We start from the raw sequence: 22,504 nt of genomic DNA, 5'->3' as shown, positions 1-22,504 counted from the left end.
ATCACAGCAGTATGATGGTTCTATGTGTCTGCATTAAAACATTCTTCTTCATACTGCATTAATATATGCTACTTTTAAACTTACATGCAGAGAGGAAATCACAACTAAGTCAATTGACCAAAACTGTATTTAATAAACAGTTATTAAGCAGTGGCACAAACATTTGAAAGTGCAAGATTGTCAGAGACATTTTAAAACAAGGTATTAGGCAGCTGTGATCTTGGCTCCTCCATTGGCTTCTCTGAGAGACACTGGCGTTCACCGCAGCCATCCGAATTTCAGGTATGACTTTACAATCTCATTAAAACAATAAGCAGATAAGGGATCTTCCAGAATTATCCTAGTAAATGTGTCTAATAACATCTGAATCGCTCCCACTGCCCTCCAGTCTTTTTTTTTTCTAGTCCTTCACTCTCACTTTCCTCATCCACGAATCTTTCATCCTCGCTCAAATTAATGGGGAAATCGTCGCTTTCTCGGTCCGAATCGCTCTAGCTGCTGGTGGCCATGTTTGTAAACAATGTTCAAATGTGAGGAGACCTACAACCCGTGACGTCACGCGCACATCGTCTGCTACTTCCGGTAAAGGCAAGGCTTTTTTATTAGCAACCAAAAGATGTGAACTTTATCGTCGATGTTCTCTACTGAATCCTTTCAGCAAAAATATGATCAAGTATGACACATAGAATGGACCTGCTATCCCCGTTTAAATAAGAACATCTCATTTCAGTAGGCCTTTAAGAAGAATTTGTTAGATAAAAAGCAGTTAAAAAGTTAAAAACAGTTAAAAAAGTTAAAAACAGTTTAAAGTCTCATGCTGGGTTAAAAGCCCATGAATAAAAATGGGTTTTAAGAAGGGTCTTAAAAGTAGCCAAAGTAGGGGCTTGTCTCACATGGAGAGGGAGATCGTTCCAGAGTTTGGGACTCGCAACAGGGAGACAAGATAGGCAACATTCCAAAAAAAGTGCACTTCCCCTAAAAGTTACGGTTGTTTTCTTGTTTTTTTACAACCTCGTGTGCCTGACAATGATTGATTTATTTGTACTCATGTCTATCAATCAATCAGTCAACATTTACTCATATAGACCTTAATCACCGATGTCTCAAAGGGCTGTACAAGCCACGACGTACTCCGCTCAGATCCCACATCAGGACAAGTATAACTATTAGGAATTGTGTAATTTTTACTTCAAGGGGAACATTATCACAATTTCAAAATGGTTAAAAACAATAAAAATCAGTTCCCAGTGGCTTGTTGTATTTTTTGAAGTTTTTTTCAAAATTTTACCGGTCCCCGAATACGCCTAAAAAAAGCTTTAAAGTGCTTGATTTTCGCTATTTGCGATGCGACTATCCATTTCCCTGTGACGTCATACAATGTAAACAAATAACGGCGAATACCACAGCATGACATTAGCTTGGATTCAGACTCGGATTTCAGCGACTTAAGCGATTCAACAGATTACGCATGTATTGAAACGGATGGATGGAGTATGAAAGTATTGAAGAAGAAACTGAAGCTATTGAGCGAATAGCTATTGACGCTATTCATAGTCAAAGCATGGCCAAATAGCTGCGTTAGCATCGCCGGTAAAATGTGCGGACCAAACGATCAGGACTTTCGCATCTCGTGACATTGGAGCAACTTAAATCCTTCGATTGGTAAGTGTTTGTTTTGCATTAAATGTGGGTGGAAGGAAACGTAATATAGTTGCAAATGCATCTACAGGTTATCCATACATCTCTGTGCCATGTCTGCTTTAGCACCGCCGGTAAATAGCATGTTAGCGTCGATTAGCGTAGCATGTTAGCATCGATTAGCTGGCAGTCACGCCGCAACCAAATATGTCTGATTAGCACATCAGTCAACATCAACAAAACTCACCTTTGTGATTTCGTTGACTTTATCGTTGCAAATGCATCTGCAGGTTATCCATACATCTCTGTGCCATGTCTGCTTTAGCACCGCCGGTAAATAGCATGTTAGCATCGATTAGCGTAGCATGTTAGCATCGATTAGCTGGCAGTCAACATCAACAAAACTCACCTTTGTGAATTCGTTGACTTTATAGTTGCAAATGCATCTGCAGGTTATCCATACATCTCTGTCCCATGTCTGCTTTAGCACCGCCGGTAAATAGCATGTTAGCGTCGATTAGCGTAGCATGTTAGCATCGATTAGCTGGCAGTCACGCCGCAACCAAATATGTCTGATTAGCACATAAGTCAACATCAACAAAACTCACCTTTGTGATTTCGTTGAATTTATCGTTGCAAATGCATCTGCAGGTTATCCATACATCTCTGTGCCATGTCTGTCTTAGCATCGCCGGTCAAATGTGGAGACACTCTGGCACATTCAATGGGGGTCTGGCGGCAGACACTTTCGCATCTTCGGGCCAGTGGTGCAACTTGAATCCCTCCCTGTTAGTGTTGTTACACCCTCCAACAACACACCGACGAGGCATGATGTCTCCAAAGTTCCAAAAAATAGTCGAAAAAACGGAAAATAACAGAGCTGAGACCCGGTGTTTGTAATGTGTTGAAAATGAAAATGGCGGCTGTGTTACCTCGGAGATGTCACGTTCTGACGTCATCACAGAAAGGCGTTTAATTTGCCAAAATTCACCCATTTAGAAAAATGTATGGTCTCTTTTCTGCAGCATCAAGGTATATATTGACGCTTACATAGGTCTGCTGATAATGTTCCCCTTTAAAACATTGCCTCTACAGTAAGTTAGTAAACGTTTACAACAGATTGTTTATATTTCAGTTATATCTCGAGTCAAATCAGGTTTGTAAATCTGCACAAATCAGGGATCGACATGTATCTGCGTACAGGTTGTTCTATATTATGGCTAAATGGAAATGCAGTGTAAACACATATTGTTCATTTAAGCATTTACAAAGTTGTTTTACAGCATGCATACTTGCACTGCTATTTATGCAAGGGCACGTTGCTTTGAATGTACTGCGCTCTTGTGATGTGTCTACTAGCTGAGCTTCTATAATTACCACAGCCTGCAGCGCCTCATGGGGAGCATATTAATACACACGAGTGGAGAACCGGAGCACATGAGCTCCAGCGTCTCGGCAGTGGCGCTGACATTTGGTGTTTTGTGTGCGCAGACCCGTGCACGTTCTGACCGCAGATGATAAAACAATCCAATTTGAGTTGATGTGGTGTTAGTAAATGTCTAACAAAAGCAGAGTCTGTGCGCCAGGGGCGTGCGTGCGTTGGTGTATTACATGTTTCTGATGACTTGCATGGGTTGGAATCAGACAGGATTCACTACTCCAGTGGTTCTCAACCTTTTTTCAGTGATGTACCCCCTGTGAACATTTTATTTATTCAAGTACCCCCTAATAGTAAAGCATTTTTGGTTGAAAAAAGAGATAAAGAAGTAAAATACAGCACTATGTCATCAGTTTCTGATTTTTTAAATTGTATAACAGTGCAAAGTATTGCTTATTTGTAGTGGTCTTTCTTGAACTATTTGGAAATAAAGATACAAAAATAGCAAAAATTGTTGAAAAATAAACATGTGATTCAATTATAAATAAAGATTTCTACACGTAGAAGCAAGGGAGTAGGTTTGATTTTGAGATTGGTGGGGACACAAAAGTGCTCCAAGGCAGCACTCTGAAAGTTTATTTTATTTTATTTTTTTTACATTAGCAATCGTAATTTCACGTCATGCAGGTGTTATAGGGTAAAGTAACTAAAATGAAAGCAAAGGAGACAACTTGGAAGAGTTCTCATCTTTACTCTTTAGTGTAGGGCTGTAGTGCAACTGTGCATCATACTGTCAATCAACATAGCCTACTGTCCATCAACAACATCAGAAATACATTCATGCAATACAACATTGTAAATAAACATAAATGAACTGTAATAATCTTTTCTCCAACTTGTGTTTAAATCACTCACAATTTTTCCCTTCATCTACTTCTTTCTATTGCTGCTTTTGAAATGTAAATATGTTACATGAAACTAAAAAAAATTAAAAAAATTAAACGGAAAGGTGAAATCCGGCGATCTGATTGGCTGTTAACCGTGGTTTAAATATTGAGCACGGCTACTATTCTAAAGCCTGATCACAGCGTAGGCTATCACTCCGCCTCAGGCACGCATGACTGCTATGAATGGAAGTTTTTGTCATGTATCCATGACAACGGACTGTTGCAGTCCGTAGAAAGAGACAGCTGATGTTTTTACGATGTTAAAAAACGGACTAAAGTAGTTGAATTCACATGTTTCAGGTTAACTTTCACCTCCGGGGAGGGTTAACAATGGTAGAGGGGACTGAGCATTGACTTTCACCTGGAAAAAAAAGCGGAGGAAAAGACGAGATGGAGTGCTAATTTGGAGCTAACGTCTGGATAGGTGGGACTGTTTTTTCCACAGTGAGGAGTGACAGCGGGGACAGCCAATCACACGTAAGTTAGCACGAACGCGGCAACCAATTTGGGAGCGATATTTAGGTTAGAGGCGGGACTTCTGGCAGAGACCGACATTTAACCCTTTCTGTGCCATAATCATTGACTAAACATTACGGGCAGCGCTTGTATTGATAGTGACTACACAGTAGCAGCTGGATATTGGTAGGGACGTGTCCCTAGCATCCCTACCCAATTCTACGCCCTTGCGTAGAAGTAATCATCAACTTAAAGTGCCCTCTTTGGGGATCGTAATAGAGATCCATCTGGATTCTTGAACTTAATTCTAAACATTTCTTCACAAAAAAAGAAATCTTTAATGTCGTCGTGACTTGTGCAGCCCTTTGAGACACTACTGATTTAGGGCTATATAAGTAAGCTTTGATTGATTCATTGTTTGATAGAAAATAGAAATGAAACCGTAGCGTTTTTTGACCACATGGTTATTACAGTGTTTTGCAGATTACAACAACAACACAATTAATGTTGAACAATTGGTACCGAGCCAACTGTTACCGCTGATTAGTTCATGGTACGCAACCTAGGGCTGGGCAATGTATGGAATATACTCGATATATCGCGGGTTTGTCATTGTGCGATATAGAAAATGACTATATCGTGATATTCGAGTATACGTCCTCATGCAGTTGCTTTTAGCTGCAGGCGTGTCTCACTCCCTCTTGTCTCTCCTTCTCACAGAGACGTAAAACAAGCGCACCTTCTTACATAAGTCACATACTGTCGCGCATGCAACGTCACACGCCGAGAGGTAGCGGCATGGTAAAGTTAGCTTCGATGCTAGCGGTGTGGTAACCAATGAAGGAAGAATTATTTCCCAAGAAAAACAGCAGGGAGTCCATCATCTGGCAGTGGTTTGGCTTCAAGCAGGAAGATGTTGAACAAGTATGCGGCAAAAGCGTTGTTACAAAAAGTAGCAGCAGTGTTTGAAACTCTTCATGTCAACATCTCCGTTCGGTGCCACACCAACAAAATGCCGAAGCAACCATTTCCACATCAATACAGTATGAAAAGAATAGTTAACGACAGGAGATAACGTCTGCAGTTACCTACCACATAGCGAAGGACATACACTATTTGATTTCCTATCATGCAGCTAATTTTTATTTGACAGTTATTGAAATATCTTGTGTGACATCATGCACAAAAGCGCACTTTATTTGTTTTAAACTATTGTAGTGGTGTTCTGTACAAAAAGTGCACTTTAATTTAGTGTTTTGCTATGTCATCTTAGTGACATCATGCACAAAAGTGCACTAATAGCTTGTTTTGAAATGTCTCTGACAATCTTGCACTTTCTGTTTTGGAATTTGCATGAATGTTTGTGCCACTGCTTAATAACTGTTTAATAAATAGAGTTTTGAGCAATTGACTTAACGTATTGTTCGGACTATAAGTCGCAGTTTTTTTTCATAGTTTGGCCAGGGGTGCGACTTATACTCGGGAGCGCCTTATTTGTGAAATTATTAACACATTACCGTAAAATATCAAATTATATTATTTATCTCATTCACGTAAGAGACTAGACGTATAAGATTTCATGGGATTTATGGATTAGGAGTGACAGATTGTTTGGTAAACATATAGCATGTTCTATATGTTATAGTTATTTGAATGACTCTTACCATAATATGTTAGGTTAACATAGCAGGCACCTTCTCAGTTGGTTATTTATGCCTCATATAACGTAAATTATTCAGCCTGTTGGTCAATATTCTTTATTTTAAATTGCCTTTCAAATGTCTATTCTTGGTGTTGGGTTTTATCAAATGAATTTCTCCAAAAAATGCGACTTATACTCCGAAAAATACGGTAGTTGTGATTTCCCTCTGTGCATGAAAGTTTAACATGAGCATATATTAATGGAGTATGAAGAAGAATGTTTTAATGTAGGGAAACAGAATCATCATACTGATGTGATTATATGCATCAAGTGTTGATTCAAGGCTAAGGCAAAATATCGAGATATATATTGTGTTTCGTGACATGGCCTAAAAATATTGAGATATTAACAAAATGCCATAGCGCCCAGCCCTACCTGCAACTATAAGAAACTTTGCAGGTTAACTGAATAAAGCAGTCAATGACAGCCTTTACGGATTTTTAAAAACGTATTACATCACTCTGAAATGATTTCAGGATATCACGTTAGTAGCAGGGTACAGTTAGACCTCAGCAGTCAAACATATTCCAATCCTGGACACTCCAATGTGTCCCCGTTTATAATCAAATGTAACCATTTGCATTTCAAGGTATTGAAGTTGTTCGCTGTCTGCCGTCTTCTTTGCACAGCACATGTTTGTCTTACTCTTCACACAAGAGAGCAGCTATCAGTAGAACCTTACACAAACAATTACACAACTTGAATACCAAACAGAACATGCATAGGTTTCATCCACCAACAAATGCTTAGTAAATCAATTGAAGTTTTCCGCTTTGCCTCGTTGCTTCCAATTCTTTGAATATTTCCCGAGATCAGTAGAGGTGCGGATTGAATGTTAAGGTAGCACAATCTTTATCTGCTGCTCCCACTGTCTGCTCTTAACTGAAGATAAAGGGATCATCAACGGTGTGGACAGAATCCTCCCTTAGTTATGAACACTCATTGTTATGTAATTTTCTCTCAACACAAATTGGTTAAGCTGTGGTTTGTCAGTGGGCTTTGCATGATAATCTCACAAAACATTATCAGCCTGTCCGACTGGCAGAATACTGTGTGCACAATTCACTCATCCATGACGGGCTTTGTGCGAACAACCAAGAGAGCTCGGCCGACCTCTTTTTATCCATCCATCTACTGAAGCCGTGTCTTTGTGCATAGAGGTCAACAGTCTTTGTCTGTCTGGTTGCAGAAATTAAAACTATTTTATTCTCGTATATTTACTCAAGAACAGGTGATTTTGGAACTTTGCTACCAACTACTCCCAATTTATGACATCAAGTCAGCTAGAATTTATATAAACAATATCAACATTTTATATCACGTTTTTTTTACGAATAACATCAGGGTTATCCTTAATTGTTAATGTTTAATTGTGATCACAATGAAATCTAAAAAAATAAAACTAAAAGAACAAACTCACTATTAGACATATTTTGCATGTTTGTTTCTTATGCTTTACTGATAGTGTTTCAGTCTTAGATCAGTTTCTGTTTAGATCTTAGATCAGTCTTGAATATGTTTTAATAGCTAAGCTTTGATTGTCTTAAATATTGCTTTGTTATTGTAACACTAAGATTTACGGGTGTTTTAATGCAAAGTGAGTAATAAATAAAATTAAAAAAATTCTGGCGGACGTGGCGTCCTACTCTATTCAGCAGTCCTTGAAAGCATCGTTTAACATATTCATGTCATACTCCTGATCGATCATTCTGGGCTAAGAGAGCACAGCTTGTATGTTCAATATACACAATGGAATAGCTTAGTTCAGGGGTGCCCACACTTTTTCTGCAGGCGAGCTACTTTTCAATTGACCAACTCGAGGGGATCTACCTCATTTATATATATCATTTATATTTATTTATTTATGAAAGAGACATTTTTGTAAACAAGTTAAATGTGTTTAATGATAATACAAGCATGTGTAACACATATAGATGTCTTTCTTTCACGAAGACAAGAATATAAGTTGGTGTATTACCTGATTCTGATGACTTGCATTGATTGGAATCAGACAGTAATGATGATAACGCCCACATTTTCAAATGGAGGAGAAAAAAAGTTGTCCTTTCTGTACAATACCACATGAAAGTGGTTGGTTTTTGGCATCTAATTCATCCAGCTTCCATACACTTTACAAGAAAAACATTGGCGGCAAATTCCGTAGCTTGCTTGATTGACATTCACGGCACCCGAGGGTCTTGTGAGATGACGCTGGCTGCTGCCAGTCCATTATTATGAAAAAATTACAGAGAGGAAGGCGAGAAACACTTTTTATTTCAACAGACTTTCGCGCCGTCCCTTCCGTCAAAACTCTAAAGGCCGACTGCACATTTCCTATCTTCACAATAAAAGCCCGGCTTCATGCTGCCTGCGCTAACAAAATAAGAGTCTCGGAAAGCTTGTCTTTGAGGTTCCAAATGTGTTTGCTGAGTTCTGTAGAATTCCGCAAAGTCTGGTTTCTAAAGGAGGCGTTGTGATTATTCCATCTTGTTTTGAACGCTCCTTCAAATGGAATAATCACAACGCCTCCTTTAGAAACCAGACTTTGCGGAATTCTACAGAACTTAGCAAACACATTTGGAGCCTCAAAGACAATAATGTTGAATATTCAATAACATGGCAAATTCTTGCATCCAGCACACCTTACAACAGTGGTAATAAAAGATGCAACCTATGCTTAAAAGAGAAACTGTTTATTATATATCATCCAGATCTATCATCCCTCAACAAGCGCAGTGAAATCATTTCAACATGCCGCCACAGACGGAAACACCTCCTAGGTAACACATGAGCCAATCACCACACCCTACGCCTGCCTGTACCCACCCACTCTGTGCCCTATATAAACCATTGTATGTGAATGCTTCCATTAAAATCTCCTGATGATTGAGGGAACCCCTCATGAAACAGTTCTGTAGAGATGAAGTAGTCTTGTGATTTTTCCCACACCTACATATTGCGCTCTACCACGGTATCGAGCACTATTCTCCGGATAATCCAATCAAGATATATATATATATATATATATATATATATATATATATATATATATATATATATATATAATTTTTCTCCTGTCCAGCTTCTCAGGGTCAGCTTCTCTAGTTTTCAAACACTTATTTACAGTAAGTCAGTAATTTGACTTAGTCATTATTTTGTCTTAGTAGGTCAATATTTACCAAACCAAAATAATGACATACTTAGTATCTCAGGCAACTAGGACTGTTTTGTTTTTACTTTACGGAAAAAATATCGAGATATATATCGTATATTGCCATTCAGCATACGGAATGAAAACACAACCAAAAATTGTAGGCTTCTTCACGCGACAAAGCCGGCCTACTTCACCACAGTCTGTAGTCTATTGACCCCCCAGGCAGTGATGCAATTGAGACGTGATGGTGGAAACAGGCCAAATTACATTGTTCCTTACCCCTGGAGAGACACCACGTTAAGTAACAAATATTTTGGGGGAAACACTGTAATGATTTTAATGGTGCCACTTCAAATTATTTGGAAGACATGCCAGTATAATTGTTATACAGATCTCCTCAGTTTTATAATCACTAGACAAATAGTCAATGACTCAAGGATGAGTTGCTTAGTCCCTCAGATGTTTTGCTTTATCGTCATGTTTTTCCAACCAATCTTGCAAAAAAAATACCGAGCATGGTAAGGTGTGTACCAAATTTTGTGGTGATTGAGCGAAGCATCATAAAGATACAGTACTTTTTTGTTGAGTGCATTGAACTTTGTGAGTACTCTTCATAATAAAATCAGTGTTGCCCCCAGAAAATATGTTAGTTAAGGAGGTGACTCTCCAGGAGGAGGGGACCAGGGAAGGGGGTGGGTGGGTGTAAGGATCGGTGTAACTCGGCCTGTCGCCATTACATCTCCACCTCGTAGCTGCCACCACAACCTGGGAAGGCAATAGACTACAGACTGTGGTGAAGTAGGCCGGCTTCGTCGCGTGAAGTAACCTACAACTTTTGGTTGTTTTCTGCTCCATTTGCTGAATGGCAATATACAGTCTATATCTTGATATTTTTTCCATAAAGTAAAAACAAAACAGTCCTAGTTACCTGAGATACTAAAATAATGACTTACAAAGTCCAGTTAATGACTTACTGTAAGTAAGCGTTTGCAATAAGCGTTTGAAAAAAAGAGTTAAAAGTGGAGCCACATGCTGACATATGCTCAACTCCATCCATCCATCCATCTATCCATTTTCTACAGCTTGTCCCTTTTGGGGTCTCTGCTTAATTTATTACAGCATTTGGGAAGCCTGTAGTTGATTTGTATTATGTAAATGTTATATTTTGACCCTGCCGTTCAAAACTAGGCTGCTACATTACTAATGATTGATGTAACTATGACTGAAAAAATAGTACAATAGCAATAGGAGAGACTATTCATCCCTGAACACCATGGAGTTCATGTAGGCTTTATGATGCAGTTACATTATTATATCAACTATCAGAGACAGAAACTCTTCATTTAACATCATGTCCTTCTTTGCTGCTTCAACACAGCTCAATCAACACAGAAAAAGGTCAAGTGAAATAACTTAGCTTTTAACTGTAAGTCAATATTGCTTCTTTCTCAGACTGACAGGGCTTTGCTGTCCGTAAAACACACGCACGCACAGTGAGCTAACGTTTCGCTAATAGCTAATTAGCATATACCTCAATGACTGCGAGCGAGCTGAGCTGCCGCTTGTTTCTAGAACGTCAACAGGCTCATAGTGATGTTACTAGTAGTTGACTGGGAGGTGTTTACTATCATTTGGGGAGAGTCCGCTGCCTTACCTGCTAAAACACCTGTCTGCTCACTCCGCGTTACATGCGCTCTGAATACTCACTGCTGATTGGCTGTTACCGATCTGCGTGTAACCAATCAAATGGCTCTGTGGGTGCGACAATGCTGGGAGCTGCACTGACAGAAGCAGACGCAGAACTAAGCAGTGCAGCTTGTTAAGACTTTTTTTTTTTTTAAGACTTTAGTTTATTCGATGGCTCTTTGTTGTTAAAGCGGCCGTCCAAACAACAAAGCGCTGCGGGAGACTCTGAAAGTACAGAAACACAGTTGGGGACTCGGTGTGCATGTTGTATTTTGCCAACGGTTGTTCAGAAGTAGAATGTTTTGCTAACACAAACACATTTGGGGCCACAGGTTGTGCTTGTTTTTGATAATCCTGGCTCTTGTGTAGAAGTGTTGCCAGAAACAAGCGAAAGAAAAACAATTTTTTCTTTGATCGCTGAGCTGAAGTCGAGTAAGGTAAGGAAGATGTTTGAGCGATTTAGTTGGATTACAATTGTAGAATACAATTTAAATATATTTCTTACTGTTGTTTATTTATGTCTGTTTTAGCTACTGTGGTGTACAAGAAGTATGTGTGACAAGCTATGCAGCTGTTCTGAGCACAACATGAAAATAATGGCTTATTTGTGATATATAAGGTCAATTCTTTTAGAAATATGGCGTCGTTTTCTTCTTCATCTTTATCCCTGATGGTTATTTAGTGCTCAGGAAAACGCATCGGACGTAACCTACAGTATAAGGTTTTCCATCATGGCCTTTGCCACCAATCACTAGCTATAATAGCGACATTGACCTCCACGGGCCAGCGTGTTAGTGACCGGCTGATTCCTGATGGCAGTTGGAAAGGTAATCCTGCTTAAGTGATGTGCGCCGTGGACTTTTTCTTCTTATTGATGTAGGGGACATAGGAGCTGTCAGTGCTGCTGGTGAAAAAGTAATGAGTGTGTATAACGGGGCAGGGCCAGTGTGGGTTACACTCGAAGGCGAGTTGCACGGAGCCCGGACCGCCTGTGTTGTATCTGTGGGCCTCTCTGTGTTGTATTGTAGCTGTGTGCCGTTCATCGTGACAGAACTGAACAGAACAGGAGACTTTGGCCACTCTGAAGATATAGCTGACTCAGATTGAGTTCGGAAAACTTAAGAGGCGAGGCTCAGTCAATGTAAAACAAAAAAAATAGCCAAAGTTGCATCATATACAGTACAATCATCATAATCATTAACCAGACTGATTGCAGATTAGGTAAATGTGACAGATGTTAGGTTCAGCTGAGTCATTCTGTCTTCATTACAAAGCACAAATAAACCTATGCTGTATGGGCAAAGAAAATCCTAAAAAATGGATGTGCTGTGTATTCGAGTGGTGATGTTTCTATGAAACTTTTATGAAATGTCACGTATTTGTGTTGTTTTTGCGAGCACAGAGGCTGGTGATCAGCTGACCTTTGGAATTTTGACTTGAGAGAGAGTGTCGCCTGAAGTTCCCTGCTCAGCAAACATTTCAGTTTCAGTCATTTGAATTCCATGCACCTTTTAGATGTTTGTCTGTCTCTCTTGTTGAGGTAATATTTAACTAGTCACCACCACTTCTCTCAGAGTAACAGCAGTGCCAGGACTATCCTCCATGTACATGTGTTCTCAATAAGGGTGTAATAATTGATTGATACATTAATAGATCGATTTGTATTCGTAAATTTGTAGTATATCGATCTGTGCTCAGCAAGTTGCTTTCCGAAAGATAGGTATCCAACACCGATTTGGAAAGCGGTATTTACATTTTACCGATGAAAACATTGGATTTAAAAGGGAACATTATCACTAAACCTATGCAAGCGTCAATATATACCTTGATGTTGCAGAAAAAAAACCATATATTTTTTTAACCGATTTCCGAACTCTAAATGGGTGAATTTTGGCAAATTAAACGCCTTTCTGTTTATCGGTCTTTTAGCGATGACGTCAGAACGTGACGTCGCCGAGGTAACACACCCGCCATTTTCATTTTCACATTACAAACACCGGGTCTCAGCTCTGTTATTTTCCGTTTTTTTTAGTATTTTTTGGAACCTTCGAGACATCATGCCTCGTCGGTGTGTTGTCGGAGGGTGTAACAACACTAACAGGGAGGGATTCAAGTTGCACCACTGGCAAGAAATCTGTTTAACTGTTTAACATTAAACAGTTTCAATGCAAACTGTTTAATGTTAAACTTTTTATATGTAGAAGAAAGGTTTTTTCATTTTATTTAATCAAAGCAACAACTTGAGGCAGTTTAATGTGGATTAACGTGGGCAGAATTATTATAGTGTTCCCAATGTTAAAAGAATAAAGCCATTGTTTACAAATTTGGTGAATAAATAACCAAAAAATTTATATTTTTTTGATTTCTTACTGTACCGAAAATGAACCGAACCGGGACCTCTAAACCGAGGTACGTACCGAACCGAAATTTTTGTGTACCGTTACACCCCTAAAAAATTGACTTTTAATAATGTTCTCTCAGTAATATGTGTTCCTAGAGCTTGTTTATAGGCACCAAACATAAAAAGTTTATCATATCCTTCACTTGAACGAAGTCATAAAATAAATCTCTCACTCATTTGAATGAGTGAGAGATTTATTCACAGTGGCAGAGGGGTTAGTGCGTCTGCCTCACAATACGAAGGTCCTGCAGTCCTGGGTTCAAATCCAGGCTCGGGATCTTTCTGTGTGGAGTTTGCATGTTCTCCCCGTGAATGCGTGGGTTCCCTCCGGGTACTCCGGCTTCCTCCCACCTCCAAAGACATGCACCTGGGGATAGGTTGATTGGCAACACTAAATTGGCCCTAGTGTGTGAATGTGAGTGTGAATGTTGTCTGTCTATCTGTGTTGGCCCTGCGATGAGGTGGCGACTTGTCCAGGGTGTACCCCGCCTTCCGCCCGACTGTAGCTGAGATAGGCGCCAGCGCCCCCCGCGACCCTGAAAGGGAATAAGCGGTAGAAAATGGATGGATGAATATATCGTGATATTGGAGTATACGTTCTCACGCAGTTGCTTTCAGCTGCTGGCATTACACTACAGGCGTTTCTCGCTCTTTGCTGTCTCTCCTTCTCACAGACTGCAAGCGCACCTTCTAACATAGGTCACATACTGTCACGTCATACGTCACATACTGTCACGTCATACGTCACATACTGTCACGTCATACGTCACATACGTATACGCCCTCGCGGAGCAGAGAGGTAGCAGCGTGGGTAACGTTAGCTGTGGTGCGAGCTGTAATACGAGAGAAAAAAGGTGCGAATCTGGTAACACATGAAGGAACAATTAATTCCCAAGAAAAACAGCAGGGGGTCCAGCGTATGGCGGTGGTTTGGCTTCAAGTGGGAATATGTCGAACAGACAACCGTAATTTGTAAAGTGTGGGGCAAAAGCGTTGCTACAAAAATGATTAATATGTAGCATCATTTGAAAAGTCAACCCCCGGGGGCGTTGCCCACATATGCGGTCCTTTTCAAGGTTTCTCAGAGTCATCACTGTCACCGACGTCCCACTGAGTGTGAGTTTTTCCTTGCCCTTATATGGGCTCTATACTGAGGATGTCGTTGTGGTTTGTGCAGCCCTTTGAAACACTTGTGATTTAGGGCTATATAAATAAACATTGATTGATTGATTGATTGAAAAGTCACCTGTTAGAGAATGAAGAGTGCTTTCTCCGCATTTCAACACCTCCATTCGGTGCCACACGCCCACACCATCAAAATGGCGAGGCAAACATTTCCAGATCAACACCGTATGGAAAAATAGTCAACAACAGAATTCGATAATGTCCGTAGTAACCTACCTACATACACTATTTGATTTCCTATTATGCAGTTCATTTTTATTTGACAGTATTGAAATATCTTGTGTGACATCATGCACAAAAGTGCACTTTATTTGTCTTAAACTATTGTAGTGGCGTTCTGCACAAAAAGTGCACTTTAATTTAGTGTATTTTTGATATGTCATCTTAGTGACATCATGCACAAAAGTGCACATCATTTTTTCCAAACTATTGTCATGGTGTTCTGTACAAAAAGTGCACTTTAATTTAGTGTTGTTTTGTTATGCCCTTAGTCACATCATGCACAAAAATGTACTAATAGCTTGATTTAAACTATTGTAGTGGCGTTCTGTACAAAAATTGCATTTTAATTTAGTGTTGTTTTGATGTAATTTTAGTGACATCATGCAGTAAAGTGCACTTTATTTGTTTTAAACTATTGTAGTGGCTTTATATACAAAAAGTGCACTTTAATTTACAGTTTTTTTGATATGCCCTTAGTCACATCATTAACAAAAGTGCACATTGTTTTAAATTAATGTAGTGGGCCTACCGAGGATGTCGTGGTGGTTTGTGCAGCCCTTTGAGACACTAGTGATTTAGGGCTATATAAGTAAACATTGATTGATTGATTGATTGAGTGGCGTTCTGAACAAAAAGTGCACTTTAATTTAGTGTTGTTTTGATATGTCATCTTAGTGACATCATGCACAAAAGTGCACTAATAGCTTGTTTTAAAATCTCTCTGACAATCTTGCACTTTCAAATGTTTGTGCCACTGCTTAATAACTGTTTGATGAGTACAGTTTTGGTCAATTGACTTAGTTGTGATTTCCCTCTCTGCAGTATGAAGAAGAATGTTTTAATGTAGACACATAGAATCATCATACTGCTGTGATTATATGCATCAAGTGTTCATTCAAGGCTAAGGCAAAATATGGAGATATATATCGTCTATCGCGATATGGCCTAAAAATATCAAAATACTAAAAAAAGGCCATATCGCCCAGCCCTAGTTATGATACTGCCAGTGATCCAACATAAGTATGACAACCACAGTTTTGTCACTAAAGAAAAACAAAAAGGGCTTCACTACACATCTTAAAATAACGCCTCTGGTAGCTGCAAGTTTAAACATGTTGTCTGTCTTCAGCGAATATACTAACTTAGCATGATGTCGATGTTAAAATGAGACGGTAACACAAAAGTGTAACTATGCTAGTGCCGCTGATGTTTGTGTCTTCCCGTTGAAATTGTCCAACGTGGTTTCATTAGACTAGGCAGAGCTACATTGCGTATGTAAAACGTGGTTATAAGAACACAAGGGCGCTTCTTGAAGACCGAAACACACTTTTTGTGAGAGACAGACGTGGACAAAGACAGCTCATTAGCATTAAAGCTACTGTCATCCTCATAGGCATCCGTCTGTCAGTAGTGACGAAGGGTTGCGCCTGGAGGGAGTTCAGTCTTTCTTGAGTCAATGATTCCTCCCACCGTCGAAGCTGGCGCCAATCGGGTGGAACTTAACAGTGTTGTTTCCTCCCTTTTGGGGGGAGGCTGGAGTGACCTCTCTGTGGCGCAAGCCTGGGCAGAAAGTATGGAGATCTTGGGTTGCCCAGACATCAAGATCCCCCTCTCGGCCGTGTCGATGTGGTCCAGAGGAAAGCAAGGCAATACATCTGGCATCGGCTTGGCTGCAGGAGCTGCCGGCGGGGGGGGTCAGCAATGACACCCAGTCGCCTCTGGGGCTCCAGTCCTGATTTTCTGTCTGGGTTTTCTCCCATAGCCTTTCCTTCTACCAAAGGTACCACAAGGCAGCGGGTGGGGGTTGGGGGGATGACAACTATTTGACCCATAGATGGGGCAGTGGTTGGGGGATGCCAGGGCGTGTCCACACACCGGTGGGCCTGCACACCTCGCCTCTGAGGCCCACTGCTGCTCCGAGATCCCCTACAGCAGGGGTGGCCACACTTTTTCTGCAGGCGAGCTACTTTTCAATTGACCAACTCGAGGGGATCTACCTCATTTATATATATCATTTATATTTATTTATTTATGAAAGAGGCATTTTTGTAAACAAGTTAAATGTGTTTAATGATAATACAAGCATGTGTAACACATATAGATGTCTTTCTTTCACGAAGACAAGAATATAAGTTGGTGTATTACCTGATTCTGATGACTTGCATTGATTGGAATCAGACAGTAATGATGATAACGCCCACATTTTCAAATGGAGGAGAAAAAAAGTTGTCCTTTCTGTACAATACCACATGAAAGTGGTTGGTTTTTGGCATCTAATTCATCCAGCTTCCATACACTTTACAAGAAAAACATTGGCGGCAAATTCCGTAGCTTGCTTGATTGACATTCACGGCACCCGAGGGTCTTGTGAGATGACGCTGGCTGCTGCCAGTTCATTATTATGAAAAAATGACAGAGAGGAAGGCGAGAAACACTTTTTATTTCAACAGACTTTCGCGCCGTCCCTTCCGTCAAAACTCTAAAGGCCGACTGCACATTTCCTATCTTCACAATAAAAGCCCTGCTTCATGCTGCCTGCGCTAACAAAATAAGAGTCTCAGAAAGTTTTTGGAAAACACACTTTAAAATACACTGTTATATACACTTATTTAGAATCGTTGAACAATAATGTAACATAACTCCCAAATATACAGTACAGTAGTTTGAAGAGGAAGAATTACGTTTCCAGGTATCTGGTATCTATTTAATGAAAACATAATTATTTGACCCTTATATCGCCTTTTTGCATCCAGTTTAGGGATCCAGACCATTGTTGGACATGTGTCCCATTCGGACATTATCCTCAGCCATCTGTGCACTGCATCTTTGGACTGCCGTTCCACACTATTTAGAGGCCGTCTGCTTTTTATCCTCGCTGCAGGATATCAGTGCCCCTCCTTCTCCAGTGGGGTCCCCTGCTGGGGTGTGGTTGCAGGCCAGGGATTGGATTCGTCCCTCCTTTTCAAGCACGCACACACACTCCATGCACCATTACACCCCTCCCTAGAGAGTTGGGCTTGTAACAAGACTACAAGGTAGAGCATCTGTTCCTGGAGCCACTCCTTTCACTATAAGACCCTCACTCATATTATTTTGGTGGCTCCTTCGGTCTGAGACACACACACACAGTCTTGTATTTGTTTCCTTCTTGGGACCTCCCAAAAAGGCCTACCTCTTTAGGACCACCCTTTCTAGATATATACACATTTGTATTTACAACATTAATAATATATACAAACGATGCATATATAAAATTTCACAAGAAAAAGGTCACAATTTCACAAGAAAAACTTAGAATTTAGGCAGTATTATAATAGAAGTCGTAATTTTACTCAACGCAAGTCAAAATGTTACAAGAAAAACTGAACATTTGTGCAATATTATACGTTTTTTACTCTAACAGTCGCAATTTTACAAGAAAAGCTTAACATTTTGGCAATTTTACGAAAATTCTTATAATTGAACTAGACAAAAGTCACATTTTTATAAGAAAACTGTAAAATGTTGCAAATATTCGTCACGACGTGGGGGTTTTCGCAACTTACTGCAAGGATTGTTCTCCCAAGATGCAAACGGACTATTCCGGACAGGACTTGAAGGTAGGAACATGATTTAATCTTGACTATCAAATAGGTACAAACAAAAGGCACACAAGGCGAAGGCACAACTTAGCGCAGGAATCAAAAGCTAACACTTAGAATAAACTATGGACAGGGCAACAACTCACTACCTGTGGCACGAATGAACTAAAACTTACTTGGCAAGGCATGAAGCAAACAATCGCATCACACAAGCAATGACGCCAGGCCGACTGACAGACAAAGACAGGCTTAAATACTGGTCTCTTGATTAGAGACAGGTGTGTCCCGAACGCAAGAGGCAGGTGAAAATCATAAGTCGTCATGGAAACTAAAACAAACAAGGGTGCACAAAAACAAGAACAAATGGACTCTTAAAACTAACAGAAAATTAAAGCTACAAGCCGCGATGGATGGGACCGACTTTTGCTGGTGTTGCCTGCCTTTACCCATTCAACATATCTTCACCTGCACATTACCTACCTTCCCTGCATCCTGGGGTCACACTGGTGCTTCTTTCTTTAATCCATACACGTTGGTGCTTCCTGCCATCACCCAGACAACATATCTTTACCTTCACATTACCTACCTTCTCTGTATCCTGGTGTCAAACTGGTTCCTCCTTCTTTCACCCAGTCAACATATCTTTACCCGCACAGTACCAACCTTCTCTGCATTGTGTGGTAACGCTGGTGCTTCCTGCTTTTAAGCGGCCAGCTTGAGACTGCAGCAGCGCAGAGATTCTTTGAAGGCTCGTAAAATCAAAACCGGAGCAGTTAAAAAAAAACTATTTTGTCAATTTTTAATCAGAAGGGTTCAATCTTTCTCCTGTGGTAGTTTGAAGCCGACACAACAAACGCGCTCAGAAGAGATAATGTTTGAAAAAAGGTGACAGGTTTTTACAAATCTTTTGTTTTGAAGGGGTAATTGCCAACTTCCTGTTGATTTTTGCTAAAGGATGTCGATGAATGAAATATAGGTCTAAGTGAGACCTACATAGAGGTTTCTTGTTTCATGTCTCTACGACATTCGTACCGGAAGTTACAAGCAGTTTTGTCTGTGTTTTCTTCCCAAAAGCAGTTTTGTCTGTTTTATTCCTAGGGAGCGCTAGAGTGCAATTTTGAGTTTTGGAGTTTTGTTTTTTTATTAGATCGCAATTTTCACCAGTCCTGATGTGTGTGTCCAGTTTGGTGAGTTTTGAAGCATTTTAAGGGGGTCAAATTACAGTTTAAAGAGGCAAAAATTTAATTTTTTAGGAAACTTTTGTTTTGAAGGGTTTTTTGCCAACTTCCTGTTGATTTTTGCTGAAGGGTGTCAATGTATGAAATCTAGGTCTAAGTGAGACCTACATAGAGGTTTTTATTTCATGTCTCTACGACATTCCTAACGGAAGTTACAAGCAGTTTTGTCTGTGTTTTCTTCCCAAAAGCAGTTTTGTCTGTTTTATTCCTAGGGGGGCGCTAAAGCGCAATTTTAAGATTTTTTGTTTTTTTGTTTTTTTTATTAGATCGCAATTTTCACCAACTCTGATGTGTGTCCAGTTCGGTGAGTTTTGAAGCATTTTAAGGGGATAAAATTACAGCTCAAAGAGGCAAAAATGACATTTTTTAGGAAGCTTTTGTTTTGAAGGGGTTTTTGCCAACTTCTTGTTGATTTTTGCTGAAGGATGTCAATGTATGAATTCTAGGTCTAAGTGAGACCTACATAGAGGTTTTTGTTTCATGTCTCTACGACATTCCTAACGGAAGTTACCAGCTCTTTTGTCTGTGTTTTTTACTAGGGGGCGCTAGAGCGCAATTTTAAGTTTTGGGGTTTGGTTTTTTTAGTAGATGGCAATTTTCGCCAGTCCCGATGTGTGTGTCAAATATGGTGAGTTTTGAAGCATGTTGAGGGGGTCAAATTACAGCTTAAAGAGGCGGCGGAATAATAAAGAATAATAGAACCTTAGAAATACAATAGGGTCCCCCGTCCCAAAGGGACATTCGGTCCCTAATAACAAAAACATGATCCAGACCACAGATCATGACAATATGAGAATAGTAATTGAAACTTCACTTGTCAAAATTATGAAACAATTCAGAATTTTACTCAAAAAATCTCACTGTTTTACAAGAACAAAAAACTATTTGGCAATATTGTGATAAAAGATTTCACCACCAGGGGTGCAAAAGAGATCTCTATTTTATGTTTTTTGTAATGTCACGGATCACAGATGGCCCCTGTGCCGCACTGTGGGCAACTCAGCTGTGGAAGTAAACTGTTAATGGCCACTATAGTCTTAGTACCGAAGTGTGTAAGTACATCCTATGGTCAGATATGGGACGCGGGTTGTCTTACGTCAGCACCGGAAGTCGTAAAATCAGCTGTTCACCTGGCAGGTTTTTTAGGGGGGATGAACAGGGATGTCCTTCTTTAGCTGCCGTCTTGTTTTATCATACATTGCTGCCTTTGCACCTGTCAATGTTTACTATTGTATGCAGATTAAATCAAACAAAAATCCTGACTTTGGAGCAATGTTCACAGACTCTAGTATTTGGCTCCCTATTAGATGCGATGGTTTTTCCGTATTCGGACCATGATTTCGGTTCTAACTTGTTCACCGATCCTCATATGGAAGGTACTTTTCCGTTTTGATTTCTCAAGAAGGGTAGGAATACAAACACACACACACACACACACACACACACACACACAAAACATTGAATCGTGCCTCCTTTGTGCTGCGGTTTTTGTGATGACTCAAGCTTGGAGTCAATGCCACACTTTCACTGTATATAATAGTTCAAACTACAACTTCTCTGCAGCTATTCTGACTATATGTCCTCCTATTTCCATAGCCTTTTAATCAACGCCATTCTGTGGACTTTGCACTTGAATAAATGTCATGTTATAAATCATCTCCAATGTTTTTGTGTGTGTGTGTGCATTCAGGTGACAACAAGGACAGAGGTGAGACAGAGATCATAACACAGGGGACAAACCTCCTGAGATGCCCAGCATTCTTATTACAGGTCAGTACAACAATGGACACTTCCGACTCTGCCCACAAAGCCACGTTTCCTTAGTTACTGTTGCTACGTCCCACACTTTCGTCAAAAATGGCCGAAGATCAGCAATCATTGACTTGCATTTAACACATTAGCATATATTTCCTTAGTGATACTGAACATCGTTGGGGTTGTAGTATCAATCAATCAATCAATCAATGTTTACTTATATAGCCCTAAATCACTAGTGTCTCAAAGGGCTGCACAAACCACTACGACATCCTCGTTAGGCCCACATAAGGGCAAGGAAAACTCACACCCAGTGGGACGTCGTTGACAATGATGACTATGAGAACCTTGGAGAGGAGGAAAGCAATGGATGTCGAGCGGGTCTAACATGATACTGTGAAAGTTCAATCCATAATGGATCCAACACAGCAGCGAGAGTCCTGTTCACAGCGGAGCCAGCAGGAAACCATCCCAAGCGGAGGCGGATCAGTAGCGCAGAGATGTCCCCAGCCGATACACAGGCAAGCAGTACATGGCCACTGGATCGGACCGGACCCCCTCCACAAGGGAGAGTGGGACAAAGAAGAAAAAGAAAAGAAACGGCAGATCAACTGGTCTAAAAAGGGAGTCTATTTAAAGGCTAGAGTATACAAATGAGTTTTAAGGTGAGACTTAAATGCTTCTACTGAGGTGGCATCTCCAACTGTTACCGGGAGGGCATTCCAGAGTACTGGAGCCCAAAATGAAAACGCTCTATAGCCCGCAGACTTTTTTGGGGCTTTGGAGAATCACTAATAAGCCGGAGTCCTTTGAAGGCAGATTTCTTGCCGGGACATATGGTACAATACAATCGGCAAGATAGGATGGAGCTAGACCGTGTAGTATTTTATACGTAAGTAGTAAAACCTTAAAGTCACATCTTAAGTGCACAGGAAGCCAGTGCAGGTGAGCCAGTATAGGTATATATGTATGTATATATGTATATAAAGGTATATACAGTATAGGTATATATGTATGTATATATGTATATAAAGGTATATACAGTATAGGTATATATGTATGTATATATGTATATAAAGGTATATATGTATGTATATATGTATATACAGGTATATACAGTATAGGTATATATGTATGTATATAAAGGTATATACAGTATAG

General features: G+C 40.1%; 1 protein-coding gene across 2 annotated transcripts in view; it reads left to right on the top strand.

Moving 5' to 3' along the window:
• si:ch211-45c16.2 (mitogen-activated protein kinase kinase kinase 13) overlaps window positions 1-22,504 on the top strand; it is a 96,002-nt gene that overhangs the window by 12,182 nt on the left and 61,316 nt on the right. For both annotated transcript variants that reach the window (XM_061880106.1, XM_061880107.1), the window contains exon 3: window positions 21,279-21,358. The gene's annotated coding sequence lies outside the window, so the exon portion shown is untranslated. The remainder of the gene's footprint in view (window positions 1-21,278; window positions 21,359-22,504) is intronic.

This window comes from Nerophis ophidion, linkage group LG19, assembly GCF_033978795.1.
Source record: "Nerophis ophidion isolate RoL-2023_Sa linkage group LG19, RoL_Noph_v1.0, whole genome shotgun sequence".
NCBI lineage: Eukaryota > Metazoa > Chordata > Actinopteri > Syngnathiformes > Syngnathidae > Nerophis > Nerophis ophidion.
Note: the sequence above shows the minus strand (reverse complement) of the source record. Positions and strands in the feature narration are given on the sequence as shown.